The 14,412-nt window shown below is 33.3% G+C and overlaps 1 long non-coding RNA gene across 2 annotated transcripts; it reads right to left on the minus strand.

Moving 5' to 3' along the window:
* Positions 1 to 2,656: 2,656 nt before the first annotated feature.
* Positions 2,657 to 13,747, minus strand: LOC144422901 (uncharacterized). Of its 2 annotated transcripts, none has more exons than XR_013475433.1 (8): positions 13,633 to 13,747; positions 13,100 to 13,161; positions 12,635 to 12,696; positions 11,493 to 11,611; positions 9,381 to 9,420; positions 8,702 to 8,823; positions 6,621 to 6,719; positions 2,657 to 4,121 (listed from the first exon to the last, which is right to left on the minus strand). It is a non-coding gene; the product is annotated as an uncharacterized LOC144422901 (long non-coding RNA). The 2 variants fall into 2 exon arrangements; XR_013475432.1 differs by having other exon boundaries at positions 6,610 to 6,719.
* Between the last annotated feature and the right edge of the window lie 665 nt (positions 13,748 to 14,412).

Here is a 14,412-nt window from a genome sequence, read left to right on the forward strand (position 1 = left end):
AGCATATTAAAAAGTTAATATTTAGGGTTGAAAATACGATAAAATTCAACGAGAAACTCAATGTTGGCTCGTGAGATACTAAGTAATTACTTTTCACCCAGTTATTTGTATCTGGTCCTCCTGTATTATAATTTGTACAACCCTGCTGTTTGATCTACATTACTAAGTCTTTCCTAATGAATTCACTAAGGGAGACAAAATCCGAAAAGTAACTTGCGTTTTTTTATGAATCTGTTGCTGTGCAGCTTTCAAACATATGATCAAGCGTTTTTGTTATGGCGGAGATATAGTGTGAAGAATTTTGTAAAAAAAGGGTGTTAGAAACAAGAATTTTGCAGTTTATTTATCTCTCTTTATTACATAGCTTAAGCTTTTTGCAAAATATCATTATATAATACAGCATTGCTCTGCAAAAGTATGAAGAACAAACTGGTCAGTGTCGTTGCGACAAATTCAGAAAATTCTGAAAATTTACCTAAAAGTCCTCATGTTGCGTGCTTTCAAATCTACCAATTTATTACGCTTCATCAGAGAATTAAAAGTGACCATTTCATTTCTTTCTCAAATTTGTGGAAACGTCCAACGCTTTTTTGTTGATACGTTTTCTTTCATTTCCCCACTATACAGCTTAACATTCTTACTTTGCATCTTTACTGTTTTACTCTTACAATAAACATCATTTAGCATTCACAAATGTATTTTTGTACGGCTGAGACATTAACGCGACAATGACTTAGAAATAAATTATTATTTATCAGAATTTTTTGTATTTGAATAAAAATTTACCAAAGACAGATCTGGGTCGGGCATTCAAGTTAACATCAAAATTAAATTCAATTCAACGAAAGCATTTATTTCAAAAAACACCACCGAATGCAGATTTCAATTTTTTTAATTATTCCTAACCCGAATCCTAACCCAAGCTGGACAACCACTAATTTGTTATTTTGAAGCTTTAAGTTTTAAATTCAATTCAATGGAGGCATTTTTTTCAAATCAAATCTCTCATTTTTCAAAGAAACATTTACAACTGTGGTAATATACCTAAATAATTAGTATATTGCACTATAAGTTTTTTCAAAATCATTGAATTATTTCGTACTTTTCCGACCCAGCGGGGAAAAATTTAAATTGAATAAATAACTTAATTCAAAAAAAAGTTGTAGTGGAACAATGTGGTATTTGAAAGTTATAAATTTTACAAAAATTGATTGATTTCGGAAAAAAATTTAATTATTTCGATCTAATTTCGGCTTGGGGGTTAAAATTTGAATGTACCAATAATTTTTCGAAATATGGCATTATGTGAACTATATGAACTATGTGAAGTTTTGAGTTTATAAATGACAGAAAATCTAATTTGATAAATTAGATATGAATTAGATAAATATTTCAACAAATCTATTCGTACCTGTCTGCTCTAGCGAAGAGGCAACCTCAAATAAAACAACACTCCGTAGATTTTCCAAATTCTTAACTCTAACCATTCCAAGCCTGTCGAACCCCTGCGCTATCCTGAAAGCTACCGCCAACCCCCATTGTACCAAATGGTTGTAATTAGGAGCCCAATTCCCGACTTTATAAAGGGGAGCATAATTTCGTGCAAGGTTATAGAAAATTAAAAGATTTAGGTTGAAAATCCTTGGCTTGCCATAACAACCCAAGATGTTTCAAAGTCATAATCAGAAAGCATCAAAGGGCCCTGTCATATAAGCACAAACACCAGAGCGCGCGACATCCGCGGAGATGACGGGTTCACTAAAACTTACAACTGCGCAAACGCTATACAAATAGCAGCGCTAATTTATTAGTTGTTGAAAGTGTAAGTTTGAATATCTGAGATGAACTGTAGTTAAATTTGCATAATTAGTAGACGATGTGATAGAAAAGTCCTATAATATAAAACTGTTTTAATTTAAAGGAACCTCGTCGAATCTCTAGAACAACACCAACGAACACCAAAAATTCGATTTAACCCTGGTTAAAAACTACTGTTCTAGCCTATTGAAAAACTAACAAAACGCTATGGCAACGAAATAAACCCATAAAGTACGAATACAATAAACACTATAAAATGAAGCCCGACCAATTGTATTAATGCAGACGCAAATGCCCTCATTGCCTGTATTATAACCCCATTGTTGGCGACTGGCGCATATTTCGATACTTGTCAAACGATGGGAGAACGCCCAAAAGGGAACATAACCCGCGTCTTTTCGGGAATTATGTATACGAAATTACCAAATTAGCAAAATTTACCGCATACCAGCTAAAAACTGCACACTCGCCCGTGAACTAGAGGGTGGAAACCATTGCATTACATGACTCTACGAAATTATAAAATAAAATTGGGCGAAATATTTTGAACATCTTGTGAGAATAATTCACATATTTGCAGCTCTTTATGTCTAGCGGGATTTAACATCATATATCAGTTTATACCGGACAAAATATGAATTGAAAGATTTATAAGATTACATACTTGCTCTTTACTCTCTAGACTAAATAGGCTTCCATCTAACTCTGTGATGCACCATACTGTTAACACTGTCGATTTCGTTTCATGCAATGACTTTTTCAAGCAGCGTTTCAGAAAACTGAAAATAAATATATAGTTTCATTATCAAGTTTTGGAGTCATAAATCACAAAAAATGCTGTTTGACAGAGGTAAAGCAAAGCTAATCTTATATTAAAAATACATAAAAATATCAATTTAATGCCATATTATGTGCATACCGAGTCCATCTTACTTTAGGTGGAACTAAATTTCGTTGACCTAAGACATTATCAAGGTATTTAATTCACAAGACAGAAATACAGAGAAGAGATATAGTTGTTCGAACTATGTCATTATCTATTCGGGTTTGGCTACTGTGGGTGGTAAAATAAATAAATGTTCACTCATTCTGTCTGAGTTGCGTGCGTAGAATTTTATGCCATTATGACGTCGTATTTTGCATTTTACACATCGAAAAATTTCTTCCGATATATTTCTTCATAATTTCCATGGAATGTTAAAAATGTCAATATAAAAAAACTTCAAAAATAGCCAAATTAGTTGGGCTGATAAATGGCTAAAATCATGTCATAATCATATTCTCGTTTCTATTCGCGCGGTTGGGAAACTACATTGCTCCTACCTAACGAGGCTAATAGCGCGAAGACGATCACTCCGAGAAAAAAATAATTTTCATGTCAGTATTTCAACCTACTTTTTAAAACATTATGGAATAGATTAAAAGTTGATTATTTCGAAAATATCAGTCTACATTTAGCCGATATCGATACCAATGCCGATACCAAAAAATTGCCGATATTACCGATACCCGATACCTTTTACCGAAAGCTTTTTAAATTAGTTTTGACCAGCACTACACTCATTTTAATCATTCCAAACCGAAATTGAAATAAGTGAAAAGTCAATATACCGCAATTAATGATAAAATAAAACAAGTAAATAATACACGATAGTAATATGAACATTTGTTAAAAAATAACTATTCAAGGTAAAAAATATTATTGCAAAATGAACATATCATATCGGGTTAGTTTAGCTGTCCTCAGAGTTATTATTTGGACGTGATTCGACTCAAAATCATTCTAACTTGAATCGAGCAATAAAATTAGAACCAAGTTACAGTAAAAAAACGCAACTATCAGAACATAACCCGTAAGTTCAAATGATATTATCTTTTCATGGCATCATGATACCAAAACAAGTTTATAGATGACCTATTATTAGGGGAAAAAAGGAGAACAAACGATAAGATAGAGACTCAAGTAGAAAATGCGTGTAAAAATTCACACTATAATATTATGGTCTTTTTTAAACCGAGAGCAAAAAACTGTAAAATCAAAAACTATCATAAAGTCTTGACAACAAAAAGAAATGAAAAAGTATGAAACGCAAAGAACTACACAGCAATTTGATAACAATCATAAACTATAGGAAATGTGTTGTACAGAGACAAAACAAAATGTGAAATAAAAAACTAGCCTTGACAAAATGAAAAATTTGAAATGTTAGGAACTCCGGAAAAACGGCCCACGAATGAACCTGAACGACTTTCGCGATTATTGCTGCTTTGTATTGTATTAGCACTCATTAGCAGAGGATCAGCTAAAAAGAGAAAAACATACGATTGAGCGAGGGATTAATAAATATGACCTGGCATACGTGCAGTGTAAATAAGATTTTTCTAGCTTGTCAGCTTGCTTAAGACATTTTAACTTTTTGTTCAAAAATAAACCATTTCAATACACATATTAGAAACTATGAATATTCAGTGTCAGCTTCGGATAAATAACAATTCAGCTGATAAAACAGAACTATTCTAAAGTATTCGCAATCCCTAATGAAGAACAAACTGATCAGTGTTGTTGTGACAAAATCAGAAAATTCTGAAAATTTAATGAAAAGTCCTCATGTTGCGTACTTTCGAATCTACCAATTTATTTCGCTTCATCGGAGAATTAGAAGTGATCATTTCATTTCTTTCTTAAATTCGTGGAAACATCCAGCGCTTTTTTGTTAATACGTTTTCTTTCATTTCCCCACTATTTAGCTTAACATTCTTACTTTGCATCTTTACTGTTTTACTCAAAGTAAAAAACAGTCCACATCATTTAGCATTCACAAATGTATTTTTGTACGGCTAGGACATTCACGCGACAATGACTTATGAATGAATAAATTATTATTTATCAGAATTTTTTGTATTTACATAAAAATTCACCAAACACAAATTTGGGTTGGGCATTTAAGTTAACAACAGATTTAAATTCAATTCAACGAAAGCATTTATTTCAAAAAACACCCCCGAATGCAGATTGAAAATTTTTTAATTTTTCCTAACCCAAGCTGGACAACCACTAACTTGTTATCTTAAAGCTTTCAGTTAACGACGGATTTAAATTCAATTCAATGGAAGCATCAATTTCAAATCAAATCTCTCATTTTTCAAAGAAACATTCACAAATGTGGTAATATACTTAGATAATTGCTATATTGCACTATAAGTTTTTTCAAAAATATTGAATTATTCCGAACTTTTCCGATCTAGCGGGGAAGTATTTGAATATTCCATTAAATCGAGGACTAATACAAACAAAAGAGCTGTGCTCAAATATATGGACACGTCACAAGGTGTCGCTATTTTTTATTCTGCCACATAAAAAACGCGAATCTTTGAAGTCCACAGAAATTTTTGTAAGAAGTAAAAGTAATAGCCTTCTGGCAAAAAAATCAATCTTTAACCACTGAAAATTTCAAAGCAATTGGTCCAGTATTCGAAACGAAAAGCGATTTCATCATGATGAAAGAGAAGAATACTACCAAGAACAACAACATAATATTGAAACAATCGTTATGTACACTGACGTGTCCAAAAACTTAATTCAACAAAAACTTGCGGTGCACAATGGTGTATTGGAAGATGGTAAATTTTACAAAAAATGATTGATTTCAGAAAAATGTTTAATTATTTCGATCTAATTTCGGCTTGGGGGTTAAAATTTGAATGTACCAATAATTTTTCGAACAATGACATTATGTGAACTATATGAACTATGTCAAGTTTTGGGTTTATGATTGACCGAAAATGTAATTTGATAAATTAGATATGAATTGGATATATATTTAAACAAATCTATTCGTACCTGTCTGCTCTAGCGACATGGCAACATCAAATAAAATAATACACCGTAGATTTTCCCAATTCTAAACCCTAACGAGCTTGTTAAACCCCTGCGCTATCCTGAAAGCTCCCGCCAAACCCCATTGTACCAGATGGTTGAAATTAGGAACCCAATTAAGACTTTATAAAGGGGAAGCATAATTTCGTGCAAGGTTATAGAAAATGAAAAGCGACATCTGTGGAGATGACGGGTTCACTAAAACTTACAAACTTACAACTGCGCAACGCTATACAAACAGCAACGCTAATTTAAGGTTGTTGAACGTGTAAGTTTAAATATCTGAGATGAACTGCTGTTATATTTGCATAATTAGTAGACGATGTGATAGAAATTCCCATAATAGAAAACTGTTTTAATTTAAAGGAACCTCGTCGAACCCCTGTTACCCCAACAAAAAACAAAAAGTCGATTAAACCCTGGTTAAAAACTACTATTCTAGCTAGACTATTGAAAACCTAACAAAACGCTATGGCAGTGAAATAAACCCATAAAGTACGAATACAATAAATACTATAAAATGAGGCCCGACCAATTGTATTAATGCAGCCGCAATTGTCCCATTACCAGTATTATAACCCAATTGCTGGCGGACTGCCGCATACTTCGATACTTATCAAACGATGGGAGAATGCCCGAAAAGGAAGTTTTCGGGAATTGTGCATACAAAATTAACAAAGCAGAAACATTTATTGCATACCAGCTAAAAACTGCACCTCCCGTGAACTAGCGGGTGGAAACCATTGCATTATATGACTTTACGAAATTATATAAATAAAATTGGGCGGAATATTACGGACATCTTGTGAGGATAATTCAAATATTTGCAGTTCTTTCTGACTAGCGGGATTTAACATGATATTTCAGTTTATATCTGACAAAATATGAATTGAAAGATTTATAAGATTTCATACTTGCTCCTTACTTTTTACACTATATAGGCTTCCATCTCACTCCGTGAGGCACCAGACTAATAACAATGTCCGTTTGATGCAATGACTCTTTCAAGCAGTGATTTAGAAAACTGAAAAATAAATATATAGTTTCATTATCAAGTTTTGGAGTTACAAATCAGAAAAAATGCTTATTAACAGAGGTAAATCAAAGGTAAGCTTATATTAAAAATACATAAACAATATTATTTTGACCACGTAGAAATTCCATTATTGCCGATTTATTCATGTGGTTAGTATCAATAAAAAAGTGTTTTAACAAAGTTGAGTTACGTGAACATTCAACAGTAAGTATTGTAGTGATTACCAATTTGCGAAGTTCTTTAATTATTATTTAACACGAAAGTAACACCGACACGATCTAAAATTAAATGCATAGAAATGTCCAAATATCCGCTTCAAAAATATCGCACCCCGGGGTCAATAATGATGGTATTGTTCGCCTAAAATTGGGACTGTAATTTACAAACTGTGATAGAAATCATACACAGAAGATAGAAATCATAATAAAATTAATTTGTGTTGTGAATGCACTTGTTGTCCCTCTTTGCCGATGTGAACTCACAATCATGTACGAAATATAAAAACTACGATATCCGCCGTGATAAATAATATTTACTAGTGAATAAAAAAAAGTGCTTTAATATAGTCTAACAACATTAATTGGAATGTCGGCCGCTAAAACGATCGCGGTGACTAATAATTCACTGAGGCCTTCGATTACGACAAAATTATGAAATAAAAAACGCCGCACTGTTCTAGTGAAATCCGAAAAAAAAATATTGTCACGGCGGGGGTTTCGGCGGCCGACATCCCAATTTATGTCGTTCAAAATGACAATAGCTATTATTCGGTGTCCGTTAAAAATATTCGATTAACTCGATTAAAAAATACGATTTTGCCCGCCACTGATCACGGCGCAAGTAAATAATCATTGAATGGAAATAAAAGTTCAACTTCATAACAATAAATTCCATGTAATAGTTTCACATTTCATGCATTTGATCGGCGCTACATGCGAGAGTATTTTTGGACATATAAACCATTATGACACTACTGACATCTGCGAGTTTTACTTCTCTCTGAAATTATTTTCCCGAATTTTTCATGTTTTATTTCTAAATGCAGGTACCCGCTGACTACGGATTAATAGTCGACGTTTAAAATACGACTTGTGAAAGATTCACCAACACCATCAGGCAAAGAGAGACGGGCTACAACGTAACTGAAGAATTTCGCTGTGAACGACCATACATTTTAGTTTATTAAACGCATTACGTCGTCGTGAATTGCACTTTTGGCGCACTCTTTTAATTTTATCGTAACCCCCACTGGAAAATCCTGACTGTGCCCCTGGATGCGGCAATATTTAAAATGCGGTATTTATTGGCTTGATTATGTTCAATGAAACCTGCAGTTGCGACGACTTACGTCTTACGACAATATAAAATCATTACAACTCAAAAATACCGCGTCAATCAGCGGACTTGAAATGAAGAACAATGAAACCAATTGTAACAAAACTGAAGACGCCCCGCCGCAGGCTTTTTAAGGTTTCGCCGTTTGAAATATCCCAAGATATGGAAAAATACGAACGATTGTAACCTAAATTATTGCAAAAAAAATCGATCGATATATTTTGCATTAATTATTTTATATATCGTCACATAACGAGAAGAAGTCGTATGCGGCTCAATAGGTAGTTAGTTCTAAAATAGACAAAAGGTACATCGCGTGAACATTTTACTGTGTTTTGATTTCAGTTACTATTATGGTATATATTTTGAAGAAATTCTAACATAACACCAAATTTTGTGATTTACAATGTCTAAAAAGCGTTTTCAATCTGCTGCGAGACTGCTAAAACAAAACTTATGGTGATATCTTCCGTTTTATATTTTAATTTTAATATTTTATAATGCCGCAATCAAGAAATTGGGTTGCGGAGTCACCTCTTTATCATTTATTTCTTCACCGATTTTTATAATATAGTATTCTAACTTGTTTGTGATGAATGTAAATTAGAAAGATTCAGAAGATTTTAATAACATACTTGCTCTTTAGACTCGATGCATCTACCTCTCTCAGTGATGCATAATCGGGCAAATAACTCCGCATGTCTTTTCCGCTTTCAAGAAGAGTTTCAGAAAGCTGAACTTTATGCGAGATAATGAACTGTAAGTAAATTTTGTATAATATTGATTTGAATAAATATAGTTGTTCGAACTAAGTCATTATTAGGTTTTAGATTTATAAGTTACGGAAAATGTAATTTGACAGGAGCACAGAGAAGCTATGCTTATACTTTGGATACATAAAATAAAAATATTAATTTTCAGTTCATTGACAAATTATTCAGATTTGCCCCTTATTTACTAACATTACTTTGAAATGATTTGTCAGTGTATAATATTGCAACACATCATATAAATTATATTTTTATTCATTGAAATACGGCTATTAAGAAATGTAAATATCAAAAATAAGGCGGAAAAGATAAAATTTAACAAATATTTCTGTTTCTAATTACATTTACGCCCCTCAAAAATTGTCCACGTTCTTGTGATAAGCTATGCTTATTCTAAAGATGCAAGGACGACAACTTGATAATTATTTGCAGATTTTCAATATTATAAATATTACTTATTCGGAATGATCTGTCAGTGTGCTATGTTGTATCTCATTATCTAAATTTTAACTAGTGAATTATTTATTAGTGTGTTATATATTACCTTCAAGTTCTCTATAGTCTTTCCTTCCCATCCCAGAGACCTGAAAATATACATTTATAAATAACTTCAGCCAAAGATATTTTAGACATTTTAGACATATATAAGTATGAGAACATGACAGATCATAACTAGGGCATAAACGATAAAGAAATAAGGAATATATTCCCAGATTGAAACACTTATGAACATAAGGCTACTAGCAATAGAGATATAGGCTGACTATAGTAGATTTACAATTGGTGGGATCTCATGTATATATATAGTAACCTTCGAAATTTTAGTTTGGGACACAAATCCCATTGTTAACCAGTACTAAAGGGTGTACGATTCCCGGTTGTATTGATGCATATTGATGCACTTGATTCTACTCACTTATATATAATATCGTTATTGGAAACTTAATGCGATTTTAGTTCGAAACACATGTGAACACGAATGTCATGGTTAACTAGTACCAAAGGGGGTAAGATACACGATTAATCAAGTCAAGTCAAGTTTATTTTTTCCAACCAGTAAAAAGTATCACAACCATAAAATACGACACAAAGAAAGTTTACACCGTTTTACTGGGGAAGGGACGTCGCGGGGAACCAAACTGGCTATCGAGCAGCGACACCCAAGTTCCTAATATCTAATTTAAAATGTAAGAATTCTAGAGTTTTGAAACTACTATATCTTATATTGACGGTGAGTGCCGTATATGAAAGAGACCATTCAGTAGAATTTATATAGAAGAGTTTACATTAATTAAGCTATTCTTAATACACATGATTAGGCATAACATGACGTGACCCGCACTAACAATAGGGAAAATATGACGCATATTTCTATGTCTCTATTTTTAAATAGTTATGAACATGAATGGTATGATAACTTAGGACTTTTAGCAAGAGGATAAGAATCAAAAAGGAGTTTACACTTGGTTGAATATAATTTATACAGTATCGTTTTTGGAAATTTTAGTTGAAACACAAGTTCTTTAAGGTGTAAGATTAACGGCTATTTTAATTCACATAGTATGACTCACTCTTATAATATCATTATTGGAAATTTTGGGCGACTTCAGTTTGAACTAGTTGGGAACATCATTGGCATGAATATCAACTGTGAACTACCAGAGCGTACAGGTCACAATGAGCTACAGTTACATTTAAAAAATTAGCCTGATTACTTTATATAGTATGGTAGTTAGTGTCCTACCATTTGTGGCAAAAACGCTCATCAGATTAATGAAAAAGGCCAGGACTACGTTTCCAAACATGTCAAACATATTAGTATATATAGGCACCCTATGATAAAACAGCAAGTTAAAAAATAAGTTTTATTATTTGCATGGTTATTAAGTTGGGGTTGTGTTTTAACCGAATTGCACTTAACGAGGCAAAGTTCAAATTCTTTCAGTATCTCTGCAGATATACACTGCTGAACTAAAAGTATCACTATGAAAAAATTTCACTGTTTGTCGTAATCACAACGTGACACCCTATTGCGGTGAAACGCCTTTTATTTATGCTGGCCTAATAACCTTTAAATAGACTGACATTACAACATAGTAATTCGCCTTTCGGTTTGGACGATTAAACGAAACGACAGCAGATGGGACAACACAGCAGTTAGCCCCTGCGCTGTACTGACTATGCCATTATTCACCGGATATTGCTACAGTTAATTCGTAGGACAGAATATTTTAATTCCGCGATTCTACGAAATGAGCATGGTTTGGTTTAACAGATTTTGCCATAAACAATTATGAGCGCGCATTGGTGCTCAAACTGACAAAAATAAGATCAATTTAATGCATTCTTGTACCTCGACTATTGGGCGGGAACGGAAAAAAGCTTAATTTTTATTTCTAAAACATGGCCCTTGCCTTATTCACTGGACCGACTCAACAGCCAGAATAAAACGGTAGTTGTGCGAATCATGTTATGATCAAATTTTGAGGTTGTAATTTTTAGAAAATGTTATTTGACACACAAACCAAAACTGAGCTCATACTCAATATATTGAAAGTAATATTTGTATGTAGATTTTCCGAAAAAATACAATATATCATTTATTTATACTATAGACATTTAAATTGAAAAGATTTCAAATGATTTGGTTACATACTTGCTCTTCAGACTTGATAGGCCTCCATCTCACTCAGTGTTGAAAAGCTGGCACTTGACGAATTTCTTTTGGTACAATAATAAATTGTCCTGTCACCTTCCAAGCAGTGTTTTAAAAAGCTGAAAATCAATATATATGTCTGGATTTTGTGCAAGCCAATTCTAAATTTGAATTAAACTAAATTTCGTTGAGCCAACTATGTCATTAGGTAGTTAATTCAGACAAATGCTATTTGACAGAGACACTGCAAAGCAAAAAATAGACGTTAGTTTCAATAAAATACGTAACAGATAAATTTCGACATTCGATTTCATAAAAGCCAAACTTTTCTCCGATTTTTTTTAAATACACAGAACTAAGAAAATTTAGACGAATAAAATTCATTCAGCGATTGCCATTAAATTTCAAATATTATAGATTACCATTAAAATTGCTTTTCATCGACTCTACAGTTACAGGTATATGTAATCATTCAATTTCATAAATTCAGCTTAATATTTTATAACATATCAGGTGTGGTTTTCAAACTGAGTTGCAAATATTACAATAACAGTAAAACACCCAATGAACTTTTATAACTGTTTCATGGAGTATATGACTAATTAATTACCTCTGATCAGTAACTTGTAGAATTATCACATTGTTCACGATGGGGATCGCAAACTGGAGATCACTATCCAGCAGAGAAGCGAGCAACGAATTTTAAGGGTCGCAAATAGGACACCAATTTGATACAAGGTATTATATTTATAGTACTATTTCGGACTTCTGCTTTAAAACACAATTATTAAAACTTGTACAGAATCTAAATCTTCAATTTCGATAGAATGCACAGGATCAAATAAGCAGCGTAACAATGTTGGCTTGCATCGAACTATTTAGCATTTTAAACGTGAACGTGGGTCTTACTTTTTTGGAAATTTGATTCGAAAGACAATTATTAAAACTTGTGAAAATATAAAACTTACAATTTCGAGGGAAAACACGCGATCAAATAAGTGGCATAACGATGCCGACTCTGATCGCAAGACCCGAGACGCGGTGCGCTCGCATCTAATTGTTTAGCATTCTAAACGAAAACAGTGGTGTACAGGAATAAAATAGGCGTCGAAATTCAAATAAAATGTTTAAATGATATTTACTTGTATTATTTCTCGTTGTTTACTTTGTGCCTTTGAATCTCTAACCTTTAATAGTTTTGCATCTGAAAAAAAGTTAAAATATTGATAAATAAACTGTCGCAGAACTGTAGTTAGCATATTCAATGAACAGTGGGACTGAATCCATCGGATCTTGTGCACAAAGCTCCCGCCACGTTTTAAAATGAGATTTTAGTAATTATCCATTTGGGGTTAGGAATGATTTAAAAATTTGAATTTCCAGCGCAATCTGCATTCCTAACTTAAACTGGATAATTATTAATTTTCCTATTTTGAACGTTGATAAAGTCTTTGTACAAAAATCCAATCTATACACGGCGATCCGGTAGTATTCGTACCAAGATGGCGCACAACCTGAACCATAACCAGGTTCACATACTGTGTTCAGGTTGTGCGCCATCTTGGTACGAATACTATGGGAGCACTCTATACACCCATGATATTTACTTGTATTATTCCTCGTTCTTTACTTTGTGCCTTTGAATCTCCAACCTTTAATAGTTTTGCATCTGAAAAAAAGATAAAATATTAATAAATAAACTGTCGCAGAACTGTAGTTAGCATATTCAATGAACAGCGGGACTGAATCTATCGGATCTTTTGCACAAAGCTCCCGCCACGTTTTGAAATGACTTATTAGTAATTATCCATTTGGGGTTAGGAATAATTTGAAAATTTGAATTTCCAGCGCAATCTGCATTCCTAACTTAAACTGGATAATTATTAATTCTCTTATTTTGAACGTTGAAAAGGTCTTTGTACAAAGATCCAATCTATACACGGCGATCCGGCAGTATTCGTACCAAGATGGCGCACAACCTGAACCCTAACCAGGTTCTTTTACTGTGTTCAGGTTGTGCGCCATCTTGGTACGAATACTATGGGAGCCCGAAGACCTCTAATTTACCACTTATACAATAGAAAAATGAAAGCAATAGAATAGCAATGAAAACAATAAGTATAAAGAACATTTAGCTCACCTGAATATTGTTTCGAACTCGCTGTCATAACCCAACAGTCAGCTTATCCATACATCCTACACAAAAACAAACCTTATCCTACGACGAACATTTGTGACTGCGATGTGGCTTCCCGCTTGTGGCTTCCCGCGCACAAATATTTGACGAAAAAAGCTAACTGATTGTTGTAATCAAATATTTTTAACTGATTACTTTAATTACTCCAGGTTGCCGTTACTTGCCGATCACGCTTCTAACGCGTGATCTCAAAGTTGCAGAATGAAGATGTCGGTTAGGATTTGCTTCATACATTTTCTGATTGCATAATACCTAGTTCATAGTATTTTTGGGGGTGTTTATCTCGGTGACCGTACATTTGAACCCACGTACATTTGAACCATGTACATTTGAACCCATGTGTATATCCGCGGGTTCAATCTATATGCGGGTGCTAAAACTCATGGGTCGGGGTTAGTATGGGTTCAAATATCCGTAAAACAAAAAAACTTCCATAAGTGCAATAGTACGCAGACGCAATTGTCGTGGGTTCAAATGTACACGGGTTCAAATGTAATGGAACCGTTTTTCTCAGATCTCACATTTTTACATCAGTGACGGGAGCTTAGTACAAAGAATCCAGCATTTCCATTATATTTGTCTGTTTTGTTTGTCGAGTAAACGCGCACGTGGATGTCATCAAAAATGTAATCTTCCTTCCACTCAATGAAAGAATAACGACGTGTTTAGCGTTATATCAATGCATTCTCTAAATTGACGTACAAATCTTAGCTCATTGACTTT

This window comes from Styela clava, chromosome 5 (assembly GCF_964204865.1).
Source record: "Styela clava chromosome 5, kaStyClav1.hap1.2, whole genome shotgun sequence".
Lineage (NCBI taxonomy): Eukaryota > Metazoa > Chordata > Ascidiacea > Stolidobranchia > Styelidae > Styela > Styela clava.